At 37.7% G+C, this 12,621-nt stretch overlaps 1 long non-coding RNA gene across 1 annotated transcript in view; it reads right to left on the bottom strand.

The window, feature by feature from the left end:
• LOC128314329 (uncharacterized) overlaps window positions 1-9,488 on the bottom strand; it is a 172,767-nt gene extending 163,279 nt beyond the window's left edge. The window contains exon 1 of the long non-coding RNA XR_008295843.1: window positions 9,303-9,488. This is a non-coding gene — a long non-coding RNA (uncharacterized LOC128314329). The remainder of the gene's footprint in view (window positions 1-9,302) is intronic.
• Window positions 9,489-12,621: the final 3,133 nt, after the last annotated feature.

Below are 12,621 nucleotides of genomic sequence, written 5' to 3'. Positions count from 1 at the left end.
TTCATTTCATGCATTTTGGCAGGAATATCACAGAAATAACATAGTGCTCTTATTATAACATACTAGGTTGCACCCAGTTTACATTTTTTCCATCAAGGGTAGTGTTAATTTTGATCAGTGAATATAAGTGGACTCAGCCAGGTTTCAGCTCCATAAAGTTATTCTTAATCATTGTAAAGCAGTGTGTAATAAGAGTTATATATGGGTTTGTTCAGTCTATGACTTCTAAAAGCAGTCAAGAAATATCAAGCCTTATTTTTCACAAACTGTTTCCTTTGAGTTATGCCAAATCGTAAAGTAAAATTAATTGATTCATTCACTCGGTAAAAAATTGTTTACTATATGTGAAGCACTGCCCTAGGAATTAGTCTTTTTGTATGTGTTATGAAGAAATAAAGGATGAGCCTGTGTCTATGCGAAAAGAGCAGACATACATCTCACCTGTCTCTTAGCTCAAAAGTGGAATATAGTTTCATAAGAGTAAGAGATGACACTAATCTTGGAGGACTGGGATCAGGGAGGCAAGGAAAGTCATATAAGGCTTGGTTAGCAACGGAAGAAAAGGCACAGATGCTTGCCTCTCCCATGATCTCACAGAGCACATGTAAGCACTAGGGTGCTCTCCTGGACATAGTTCTTTGGAAGGAGTCTTCACCCCTAAAGTTTTGCCTTTTTTAGGGCACGTGTGGAAAGTGGTGTAGTTACTACCTGCATTGCAACTACCTGAAGGCCAAATTGTTGAATTTAAAGTGCCTGCTGATAGAAAGTAATCTCTAGGAAATCCAGGTACCCAGGAGCCCTTGGAGACTTGGGTGTTCTGAGATATTCCAACTGCTCTGGTTAAGGTAGGGTTGCAAGATTTAGCACATAAAAACAAAGGAAGCCCAGTTAAATGTGAATTTCAGATTAACAACAATTATTTAATTATGCATTGTGCAATATTAGGGGCATACTTTTACTAAAATAGTGTTTGTTGTTTTTCCTGAAATTGGAATTTAACTGAGCAACCTGTGTTTTATCTGGCAACCATACTATAACCACACTACAGAGAAAGACACTGGGGCAGCTGGTGGAACCCCACTACCTCTAACAGTCTCAATCCCTGTTATCCCATTGTCCAGGAAAGAAAAAAAGAAAAAATCTTGGGTCACTTACCAACAATTTTTCTTACTTCACCATAGGAACTAACAAACCTAATACATTTGTCCCTCTCAAAAATATACATGATATACATAATTTCACATATTTCTACATTCTTAGTTATATTTATTATGAGTCTCTTTACATTAAATTGTGTAAAATATATAACCATATTTTCACACAACTCATTGTAACTTTTTGGCTTGTTTCTTTTTGTATTTAAATAATTCTGCCGACATTGAAGAATAAAGTCAATGAACAAATCCCTCTCCTTTTCTTAGGGTCATGGGTGTTGTGTTCTCCATAGTTGTGGTATAGAAGTATAGAATGGTGAATATAGCTGACATTTTACCTGCCAGACACATATTCTGTCCTCTTCCCCCAAATCCCCTTCAGCTCATATTTTTGCCAACAGAATTCACAAAATTTTGCCTGTATTTCAGCTAGGTATAGCCAGGTCCTCTAAAATACAAATGGAAAGACTGCATTAAGTATCCTAAGCCAGTTTCTCTCTTATAAATAAAAGTAGATTGTCAAGAAGAGTGCCCTTATTTTATTTATTTGGAGGCAGTTTAGTAAATATGATGCCAAGGTTTACAATAGCTGTCCAGTGATCCTTGAGGAAAAGACAGAACTAAAGCCAACACCTGAGGCTGACTGAAAAGAATATGAAAAACCCAGGGACTTAATGACATCATTGTGCTGCTAAATTAATCAGACCTCCTGGGTTCTTGTTATGTCTTTATTGTTTAAGTCATTGTCGGCTGGGTTGTTTGTTACTTGCTACTGAAAGAGTGCCATCTGGTTCTCATCATCATCTGTCCATGATGGTATTTACCAATACATTCATCATCTTGTCATGTTCTTAGTTGTCAGTGCATATGGGCTGACACTGAATCATCCCTCATTTCAATGCTCAAAGTCCCACTAAAGGAAATCATTCTTATGCTTCTATCCATGAAACTCTATGAGGTTGCGTAAGATCATCTACTTAGGTTCTTCACATAGCCATCCATTTTTTCTAGGGTTCCCCAGCTCCTCCTCCTTCCCCTAGATCTACCTGAAAAGCAAAATAATATACTTTCTTGCTATTAGATTGTATAAACTTTCTAATATATTTTTATCTCTATTGGACTTGAATTATGGGACAAGAAAACAAAGACTTTTTCAAAGAAAATTGCTTCCATCTAACCACTACCACTTATATGTCCCTCTCCTCCCAGCTTTAATTTGGGCATTATTTTCCCCAGTCTAAAAGAGCACTGCACTCTCTCTGCTTCTCCCTGTAGCTCTCCAAAAGCCTATTGTTTATGTCCTGGGTTCTTCCTACTTGCTCAAGAACTAGTCATTTAAAAACCAAGTTAGAAGAAATTGCTTTAGGCTAACATATCCTTTCCTAAATAGTGACCATGGAACAGCTTATGTTCCATTGAAAGGAGGAGGAACAAGAGAGATCAGAGGATATCAGAAAGTTTTACTATTTCAAACGTATGTACTCAGCATTCACATGTTCATGTTTATAGAGTCATTCTCAACAAACTCCCTTGTTATTTTCATTCAGTCCTGAACGTATGTGTTGGGGGAGCGAAGGGCACTTCCAAGTCTATTTCTGAAAAGATTTTGGAAATAGAAATATATTCCTATCTATTGCAATTCATTTTCTGGTGTCTAGGGTAAGCAAAACTGTTTATATATTCAATCTTATTCAATATTGCTTTAAGGCTTCTTCAGTTTAGCTATCTTTCAGGCTAAATACATACTATATTCTACTGAAAAGACTAATTCTAGACACATTTTATAAGGAACTTGTTACAGAGGGTCTTCTGAGACTTGTCCCCAATATCTGATAATGGATGGCTAGAATTAAGAGAAATGTAATCCCTAAGTTTTATTAGTTATAGGCAAAGTTCACTGGGGAGAAGGTCATCTTCTGGGAGAAGTGGGAGTATGGGAATAGCTTAAATGGGCCTTTGATGATATAAATGAGAAATAAGACTCATTTAATGAAAATAAGGATTTGAAATGATACCAAATTGCTCCATATATTAATGTCTCAAATTGTTTTCCTCTGGGCAAAATTTCCTCCTTCCAGGAAGACTGTTATGATGTTGAAGTCTGTTTCATAGAATTATGCAAGGAATAGGAGGTTCTTTTTTTTTTTTCTCCCTCACCTTAAAGGAAAGATGAAAGGCTGGACTCTAAGTAGGGAGGAGGTGATTAAGGAGTCTCATTCAGGTAAAAAGACACTGACTCCTATAACTAAAAAGCAGTCAAGAGTCTAAGGGAAAAAAAAAAAGTCAACAGAAAATCTTGTGCAGCTGATGGATTCTAAGAGACATATCTAACTTTATGTTTCACTTCTTAAAAATCCCTGCATTGCATTCTATTTTGTATTCTTTAACTTCTCAATAAAGTACAACTGGACCTTAAGACTGGTCTTATCTGTGTCAGGGGTTGGGGTTTAGGGGTGTATGGATAAGGAAATGTATCTATATATTGAGGACAATGGCCAGAACAGTTATTGAATAATAAGCAGTGACTTGGAAGGAACAGGGCATCTTTCTACTGTTGCCGCTAGCTAAACTTGTAAGTGAAAAATACTCAGGATTTATAAAGCATGTAAGAATTCCTTGGGGAAGGTCACACATAAAAGACCATTCTTAGTGCTATCACACATAATAAAGACCTCCATATTACCAAGTATTGCAGCAGATACTGTAGATGGCTTAGTAACCATCCATTTCCTTTTCTACTTTTTCAATGAAACTGATTTTATCAGGGAACCCACTGACTTCCTATATCCATGGGTTCTACACAAGAAGCATAGTGATCCTAATCCTCCCTAGTCCTCCTCTAAGGTATGTAGCAACTGGTATTACAAAGGCATCCCTAATCAGAATGGATAGCTGCTTCAACACAGGAGTGGAATTCTGGAGGCCCCACTCCGCTGCAAGGGGCTGATGGCTGGAGGTCCAAAGAATGTGCTACATATATACAGTGGAGTATTACTCAGCAATCAAAAAGAATGAAATCTTGCCATTTGCAACTACAAGGATGGAACTGGAGGGGATTATGCTAAGTGAAAGTAGTCAGTCAGAGAAAGACAAAAATAATATGACTTCACTCATATGAGGACTTTAAGAGACAAAACAGACGAACATAAGGGAAGGGAAACAAAAATAATATAAAAACAGGGAGGGGAAACAAAACAGAAGAGACTCATAAATATGGAGAACAAACTGAGGGTTACAGGAGGGGTTATGGTAGGGGGGATGGGATAAATGGGTAAGGGGCACTAAAGAATCTACTCCTTAAATCATTGTTGCACTATATGCTAACTAATTTAGATGTAAATTTAAAAAAAAATAAATAATAAAATTTAAAAAAATAAATTGGAAAAAAAAAATTGCCTGTCAGAAGATTCTGAGAATAGGGCTGTTGAAGTACTAGATAGGCTTGAGTCAGCAGCTGTTTGGCAAGTAATCCAAAATTGTTTCAAAATCTAATAAGTGGAAAAGCCACACATTGGTACAAACCAGAAAAATATCAGCCTTGCTCAATTACCGTTGCCAAGAAACAGTTGCGATTGTTAAAGTTGTAGCTTGTGAGACGTGAAAGGAAATTTGCTGAGTGACTTAAATGTTATTTAGTAATAAAAAGAAAAATACATAATACCCACTGGACAAACTTTCCCCATTTCCACACCCCCATCCCCTACAACCATCATTCTATTCTCTGCTTCCGGGCATTTGACTATTTTAGATACTTCATAAAAATGGAATCATGAAGTAATTGTCCTCCTGTGACTGACTTATTTCACTGGTATAAAGTTGCAGGTATACAAGTTCTAGAGATCTGTACAACACAGAACCTATAGTTAACAATATGGTATTGTTCACTTAACTATTTAAGAGGATAGATTCCATGCTAAGTTTCCTTACCACCAAAAGAAGGAGAAGCAGAAGAACAACAATAACAACTACAGCAGCAGCAGCGAGGGAGGAGGAACAAGAAGACACAAGAATTCTTTTGGAGGTGATGAATGTTTTCTACCTTGACTGTGGTGATGGTGTTACAGGTGTATGCATATGCCCAAACTCACCAAAATGTACACATTAAATATGTGCAAGTTTCTTGTATATAGTAAGTATACCTCAAGAAGGCTGGAAAAAAAGAAACACATAATAAAAGGCACTTCCCAACACACACACACACACACACACACACACACAGAATAAACACACACATATAAATATGGTGGACATTGTTTCATTTTCTTGTACTGCCACAGACTGTGATAGCCATTATAAGGAGAGACAGTCAATAATAAAATTTATACCCTGAGGATAATATATGTAAAGTAAGAAAGAATTCGGATCCTTAATGATGTAAATTGGGATATGAAATTAAATAAATTAAATAAATCTGTAGGTATTTATCCTATCTTATGAATGTCTGTTATGTAATATTATGTGTTTATATATATTTTTTGGTCAAAGCTACTTAAAAATATACATACACACACACACACATACACACACACACACACACATATATGTGTGTGTGTGTGTGTATATATATATATATATATATATATATACACACACCCAATTTATGTATATATTCCTACTTCTTGCTGTAGAATTTCCTCATTAATAGAGTTGGAAATCTTGGGAAAGGATAAAAGAAGGTGGAGATGTAGTGCTAGTCTATGGATGAGTCAAGTGAAGTTTAGAGAATTTGTGAAACTGGTTTAAGTTATAGCTAGAGGAACATTCCTCAGCTGCCTCAACAGTCTACAAAATCATACACATGGTAGCAATTTTATTAACAATGGCCAAGCATCACTATAAATAAAAGTATGTACTTGACCTCTAAAATGTAATGCATGAGTAAAAACTTATGTGATGACTATACTTCATTTTTAGTCTGTTGTTTCATAGCCTAACTTTTATACCTAATACTTTATATTACAATCACTCATAAATTTTTACATATGAACAGAATATGATTACAGATACCATATGCAACTATCAATTTACTAACAAAAAGATGTAGAAACTACTCTGCAAAATAAGTAATAAAAATCATTTAAATAATACTTTAATAGAATAAATCACATAAAATGTTTTGAGCAAATATTCTCAACTGCCTGTTCCTTAGTTGATCAGAGGAAAATATTTTTTCTCATTGATTATAGAATATCACATATACTCTTCTCTTTTAAAAATATATTCTTAATGTTTTGTTTAATTTTTAAAACTTCATTAAAGTTTAATAGTATTTAATTTTTAAAAGGACAGACAGGATGGCTTATTATTCAGCTCCCTTTTAACCAAAACAATACAGACCAAAAACCAATATGCTAAAACAAAGAGAATAAAATAAATAAAGATAAGTGCTACTTAATGCAATTATGTAAGAATTCAGAATGAGTATTCTTTGACAATACAAATCACAGAATATTTAATTTAGACACTGTTTAAGAACAACATACATAATTATTCTCTAATAAATCCCATTATAGATGCTTTTGCATAAACAATACTAAACACCTTTCAAATATATATTTAAATGTGAAAAATGCTATAGGTTAATGACTGTGGCTTGTTTTCTTCCCCCAATCTTCTCCTATCAACTTTATTAAATTACAACAAACATTCCTGACCCCATAGCAAAGAAAAATTTGAAGCGACAAACATTTGGTAATTACAGGATCCCTTCAGCCTCTTCCATGGGTACCTCCTCTCAATAGAAAAGCATTCAAACATGTGCCTGATGATAGTGGATGTTTTGTGGGTCAACTAAGCCTCTGGTTTTTATTATTTCTGTTATGTAATACTACATTTTTATATTTTTTCTTCTATTTAGAGTTTCTTTAAGTATTTTTCTTCTCCTTTTATTTGCTGCCTAGAATTTCCTAGTAGCTGTTTGATCTTCTGTCCTTGAGAACACATATAGAATAAGAAATTGCATTGCAAGGTAATATTGAAGTTCCCAGAAATCATCCTCTACCAAAATGCTTATAAAATCTTTGGTCCATTCTTTATCCAGTGCTGGTAACTCTCTTCTGAATATTAATTTTGATTCAGTTGTGTTACCAATTTATATTTGCAAACATCACATGGATTATATGTGATGTGTTCATATTGAAATTCAATCTACCATTAGGCCATACTTCATATTCTGTCCAGTTCAGATACTTTCTTCCATAATTACAGTAAACGGATGTTTCATTTTGGTCTGGGTCAAAAATTGGGGTGTTGTTACTTCCTCTATTTCTCTCATATCACAAATTCAAAAAACAAATTTTATTGACTCTTATCTTCAAAACATATCCAGATTCTAAAACCTGAAATTACCACCTAACCACTACCAACCTGATAAATGACACAGGGAAGCCTGAATACTGGATTAGCTCCCTAATCTTTGTTTTCAAATCTGTCCCTTTACAGTCTATGTGCAGCATAACAGCTAAAATAAACTTTTAAAACTTAAATCAGATTACCTCAGTCTTCAGTGCAAGACTGTTAGCGTCCCCATCTCACACAGATCAAAACAAATGACCTTACAGTGGCCTACAAGGGTTCACCAGGCATTACCTGTGACTTATCTCCTACTTCTCTCTCATTCTCTCTGCCCAGACACACAACCTTTCTTGTTCTGGACCACCAAGAACATTTGACACTTGAGAGTCTTTGCACCTGTTCTTTCCCCCAGATAGCCACCAGGATCTCTCCTTCTGCTCAAATGCCACATTTTCAGCAAGGCCTTTCCTGACTATCCAATATAAAAGAGCAATTTGTCCCTATCAGTAGAACCGTTAACAGCACCCCAACCCATCTTAAGTGTTAAGGTGCTTCAAGCTTATGCACTCCTTGCTTGCTGACCTTAACCCTTTGGTTTTTGCAGCAGGAGTAACATACTTTCCTTGAAATTTGCAGACCATCAGCCTTGAGGAGTAAAGAACTGCACTTTCCCAGAAAATAAGGCCTAACTACATTTGAAAACAGTCACCAAGGATGCCAGCAAGTCTGTTCACGGTCATGTCGACATATGACTAACTGCCCGGGATCCTGCTTCTCTAGCACATACCCCCCTTCCTTTTCCCATGCCTTCCTCTTTAAAACCCTCCAGCTTCACCTGGATGGTAAAAAATGGTCTTGGAGATTTTAGTCCACCATCATCCCAGGTTGCCAGCTTCTTGAATAAAGCAACCTTTCTTTTCTCACCATCACCAGTCTCTTGAGTAGCAAGATTTTCCAGCAGCGAGCAGCTGAACCTGAGATAGGAAACTGTTCTGTCCCATAACAGAACTGTGTATTTACCTTATCCTGATTTATTTTCTCCACAGCACATACCATCTGACACAGTATATGCTTATTTTGTTTGCCTGTTTATTATTTGTCTTCCTCTATTGAAATGCAATCTCCACACTTTTGGTCTGCAGTCTGGAATGTAAGAAGCTTGGAACTGGTACTCTTATTTTAAACAACAATAAAAAAACTAAACACAGTGGAAAATCAATTTTTCTTAGATCCATAAGAGAAATGAGATTACAGGCAAAACCAGTATCCCCAAAATTGGAGAGACCAACAGGCAAATTACAAACAATCACAATTTACCAGATCAGAAGCCCATGAACAGCAACATCCCCAGCTAGGGAAAATTAAACTTTGATAATTACTGGAGGATCAGTGTGGATAGCTTTGACAGTCAAAAATTCCAGAAGTACCCACTAATAAAGGGGACTCCACATTGTTTGTTTTTTTACCTCCAAAAGCTCAACCTGATTCTTACAGTGAATCTGAAAGCTGAAAAAAACAACAAAAACTCTCTTACTTCTGGCAGAGGTAGAGGAAAAATAAAACATTTTAAAATATGCCAGAGCATTTTGTTTAATTAGTCTAATTTCCCAGGTTTTATCAGAGTTTAATTCACTGCAGGAAAGGAAATATGCAACCCCACTGCAGGAAAGGAAATAGCATTCCACATGGAAGAAGGGAACTAGTCATCTCCAGCCCACTCCCGGCTTCTTGTCCCGTTTAAGGGGATTAAACACGGAGCACAGGTGAAGTTAATAATCCAAAGATAAAAGCGCACTAAAAGACTAAACTGTAACCACAGGACAATAGAATTCTCCTCCTCCCTCCACTCCTCACCTATTGGTAAGGCTGGTAGGTCCCCGCAGAGCAGCTGGAACAGCACTGAGACGGAGGTAAAGCAGAAAGCACTGCGTCCACGCCAGGAACTCTGCCGTCTCAGTTAACCACCCAGCAGAAACAGATCTCGCGAGATGTTGAGAGATCTACGGGGGCCGGTAAGGCCGTGTGGAATTTTGGCTGCTTTAATACCTTCGTCCCGAAGTCGGCCGCGAGGCTTCTGGCTCCTGACACCTATCAGGCAAACCTCAATCCTTGTAGATGCCTGTCCCTGTCCCTTTCGGAGTCACACTGTGGCACCTGGCCCCAGAGTGCTTGCCACCACGAGTGTGGGAATGAGCTGTGGCGTAAAGGCTGGGCGTGGGAGCTGTTGTCTGAGGCCACAATGGGGGCAGTGAAAAAGCGCCCACACAAGTTTATGGCCTTCCTGAAGAACTAAGGACCTAGTCAGTGAAAGGACATAGGCTTCCGAAGCGGAAACTTGGGGTCCCGGTCCCACATCTGCCAAGGTCCGAAGCCTCAAAAACCCAAACACACCATTTCATTGCACGTCCTGAGGCCAGTTATTCCCCACCAACTCCGAGTTCTCTAGAATTGAACTCAAAAGACCATCACTCTGCCTGTTCCTCAGATCTTGTCCCTTGAAGAAAATCCTCATGGCTTTGTTCTCTCTTACCGACCCAGCCTAATTGCCAGCGCCATTCCATGGAGGAGCTGACCCTTTCACGTAAGCCCTTAAATCAGGAAATGTTCTCTTTTGAACACCATCAGGGATGCTCACAAACTGTACCTGGGGCGTAATCTGGTTGGGAGGAGTGTGGGATTTCCCAGGAGGGCAAACAGGGAGCAGCTGGAGTCTGAAGGTGCACTATTTGGCTTTGCTGGTGGGGGGAGAGGGGGGGTGGTAGTTCATTTCACCCAGTATCTCATGTCTGAGTCTAGAAAAAAAAAAAAAAAATACAAGACATGTTGAAAGGCAAAACAACACAGTTTGAAGAGACAGAGAAAGCATCAAAAGCAAACTCAGATATGGCAGAGATGCTGGAATTTTCAAGCCAGGAATGTATAACAACTGTGATTATATAAATATATGAATAGCTGTAACGCGTAAGGTAGAGGGCATGTAAGAATAGATGGGCAATGGGAGCAGAAAAACCAAGAAAGAAGCAGAAAGAAATTCTATAGGATCTGGGGTGTCTGGATGGCTTAGCCGATTAAGTGTCTGACTCTTGATCTCTGCTCAGATCATGATCTCACAGTTGGTAAGCTCTAGCCCTCCAGTCCAGCTTCTCGCTGACAGTGTGGAGCCTGCTTGGGATTCTGTCCCTCTCTCTGCCCCTCCCCTGCTCTCTGTCCCATGATCTTTCTCAAAATAAATAAACTTTAAAAAATGCTATAGATCAAGAACATTGTAGCAGAAATAATGCTTTTGATAGGCTTATTAGTAGAATAAGGGAAGAATTGCTGAGCTTGAGGACATCACAATAGAAATTTCTAAAACTGAAAAGCAAATTAAAGAAAAATACTAAAATAGATGAATAAACAGAATAGCCAAGAACTATGGGACAAATACAAATGTGTAGCATACACGTATAGGAATACCAGGAGGAGAACAAAACAAAAAAAACAAAAAAAAAAACAGAATACTTGAAACAGTAATGACTGAAAATTTTCCAAAATTAATAACAGACAAAAACCCACAGATCCAGCAAGCTCATAAAACACCAAGCAAAATAAGTATCTAAAAATCACACCTAGGCATACCATTTTCATTTAAAATATATATATTTTGAAAGAAGCCAGGGGAAGAAAAACACCCTGCCTACAGAGGAGTGAAGATAATTACATATGAGTTTTAGGGGAGATTTTTTGGGTTTTTTTTTGTTTTGGGGGGCGGTGTTTTTTGTTTGTTTCTTTCTTTTTGAGAGAAAGAGAGGATACAAGTCAGTGAGGTGCAGAGAGAGAGAGTACCAGGAGGGGAAGAGAGGGTGGGGGGAGCAAGAAAGAGAGAGAAGTGAGGCTCACCCGAACCAGGGCTCCAGTTCACCGATGTGGGATTCAAACTCATGAACCATGAGATCATGACTTGAGCCAAAGTCAGATGCTTAAAGACTGAGCCACCCAGGTGCCCAAGAATTACATATGAGTTTTCTGCACAATTCGTGTGAGCAAGAAGGGAGTAGAGTAAAATATTTAAAGTGTCGAGAGACAAAACAACAACAGAGAATTGTGTACACTGAAAAATTATCTTCAAAAGTTAAGGAAAAATAAAGCCTTTTTATTTTTTTTTGAGACAGAGATAGAGTGCAAGAGAGGGGAGAAGCAAAGAGAGAAAAGGGGAAAGAGAGAATCCCAAGCAGGCTCCATGGTGTCAGAACAGAGCCCCATGTGGGGCTCGAACCCACGAACCAGGAGATTGTGATCCAAACTGAAATCCAGAGTGGGACGCTTAACTGACTGAGCCACCCAGGCACCCAAAAAGGACGTTTTTAACTAACAAAAACTGATGGAGTTTATTGCCTTAGACCTGCCTTATATAAAACGTTAAAAGAAGTTCTTTAGAGAAGAGAAAGATATAGATCAGAAACTCATATACTCACAAAGGAGGGAAGAACATTGGAAAAGGAATAAGTGAAGATAAAATAAAAACTTACCTTTTTTATTCTTAATTGATCTAACAGATAATGATTTGTTCAAAATATAGCAGCAGCAATGAATTTTCTTATTTATTGTTATGTATAAGAATATGTGTGTGTGTGTGTGTGTTTGCGTGTGTGTGTTTGCTTATATATGAAGTGAAATAAATGACAGCAATGATACACAGAATGGGAGAGAAGAATTAGGATTATTTTGTATTATAAGGTACTCACATTACCTGTGCAGTGGTATAGTGTCATTTGAATGTGGACTTGTGTATTAGTCAGGGTTATCCAGAGCAACAGAACCAAAAGCATGTAGAAGGTAGATAACACAGGTAGATGATAGATAGATAGATAGATAGATAGATAGATAGATAGATAGATGAGATTTATTATAGGAATTGGCTCATGAAGCTATGGAGACTGAAAAGTCTCAAAATCTGCTATCTGAAATCTGGAGAACCTGGAAAGTCAGAGGTTTAATTTAGTCCAAATATGAAAACGTGAGAACCATAGGTCCCATACTAGTGTAAGTCCAAGTCCAAGGCTGAAGGCCTCAGAAAGGGGGGCTGCTAATATAAGTTCCAAATCTGAAGGCCCAAAAGCCAGGAGCTCTAAAGTCAGAGGGCAGGAGTAGATAAGCATCAGAGCTCAAGAAGATAGCGCAAGAATTCACCCTC

Source organism: Acinonyx jubatus, chromosome A1 (assembly GCF_027475565.1).
Source record: "Acinonyx jubatus isolate Ajub_Pintada_27869175 chromosome A1, VMU_Ajub_asm_v1.0, whole genome shotgun sequence".
NCBI classification, from domain to species: Eukaryota; Metazoa; Chordata; class Mammalia; order Carnivora; family Felidae; genus Acinonyx; species Acinonyx jubatus.
This window is presented reverse-complemented; position numbering and strand designations above follow the sequence as displayed.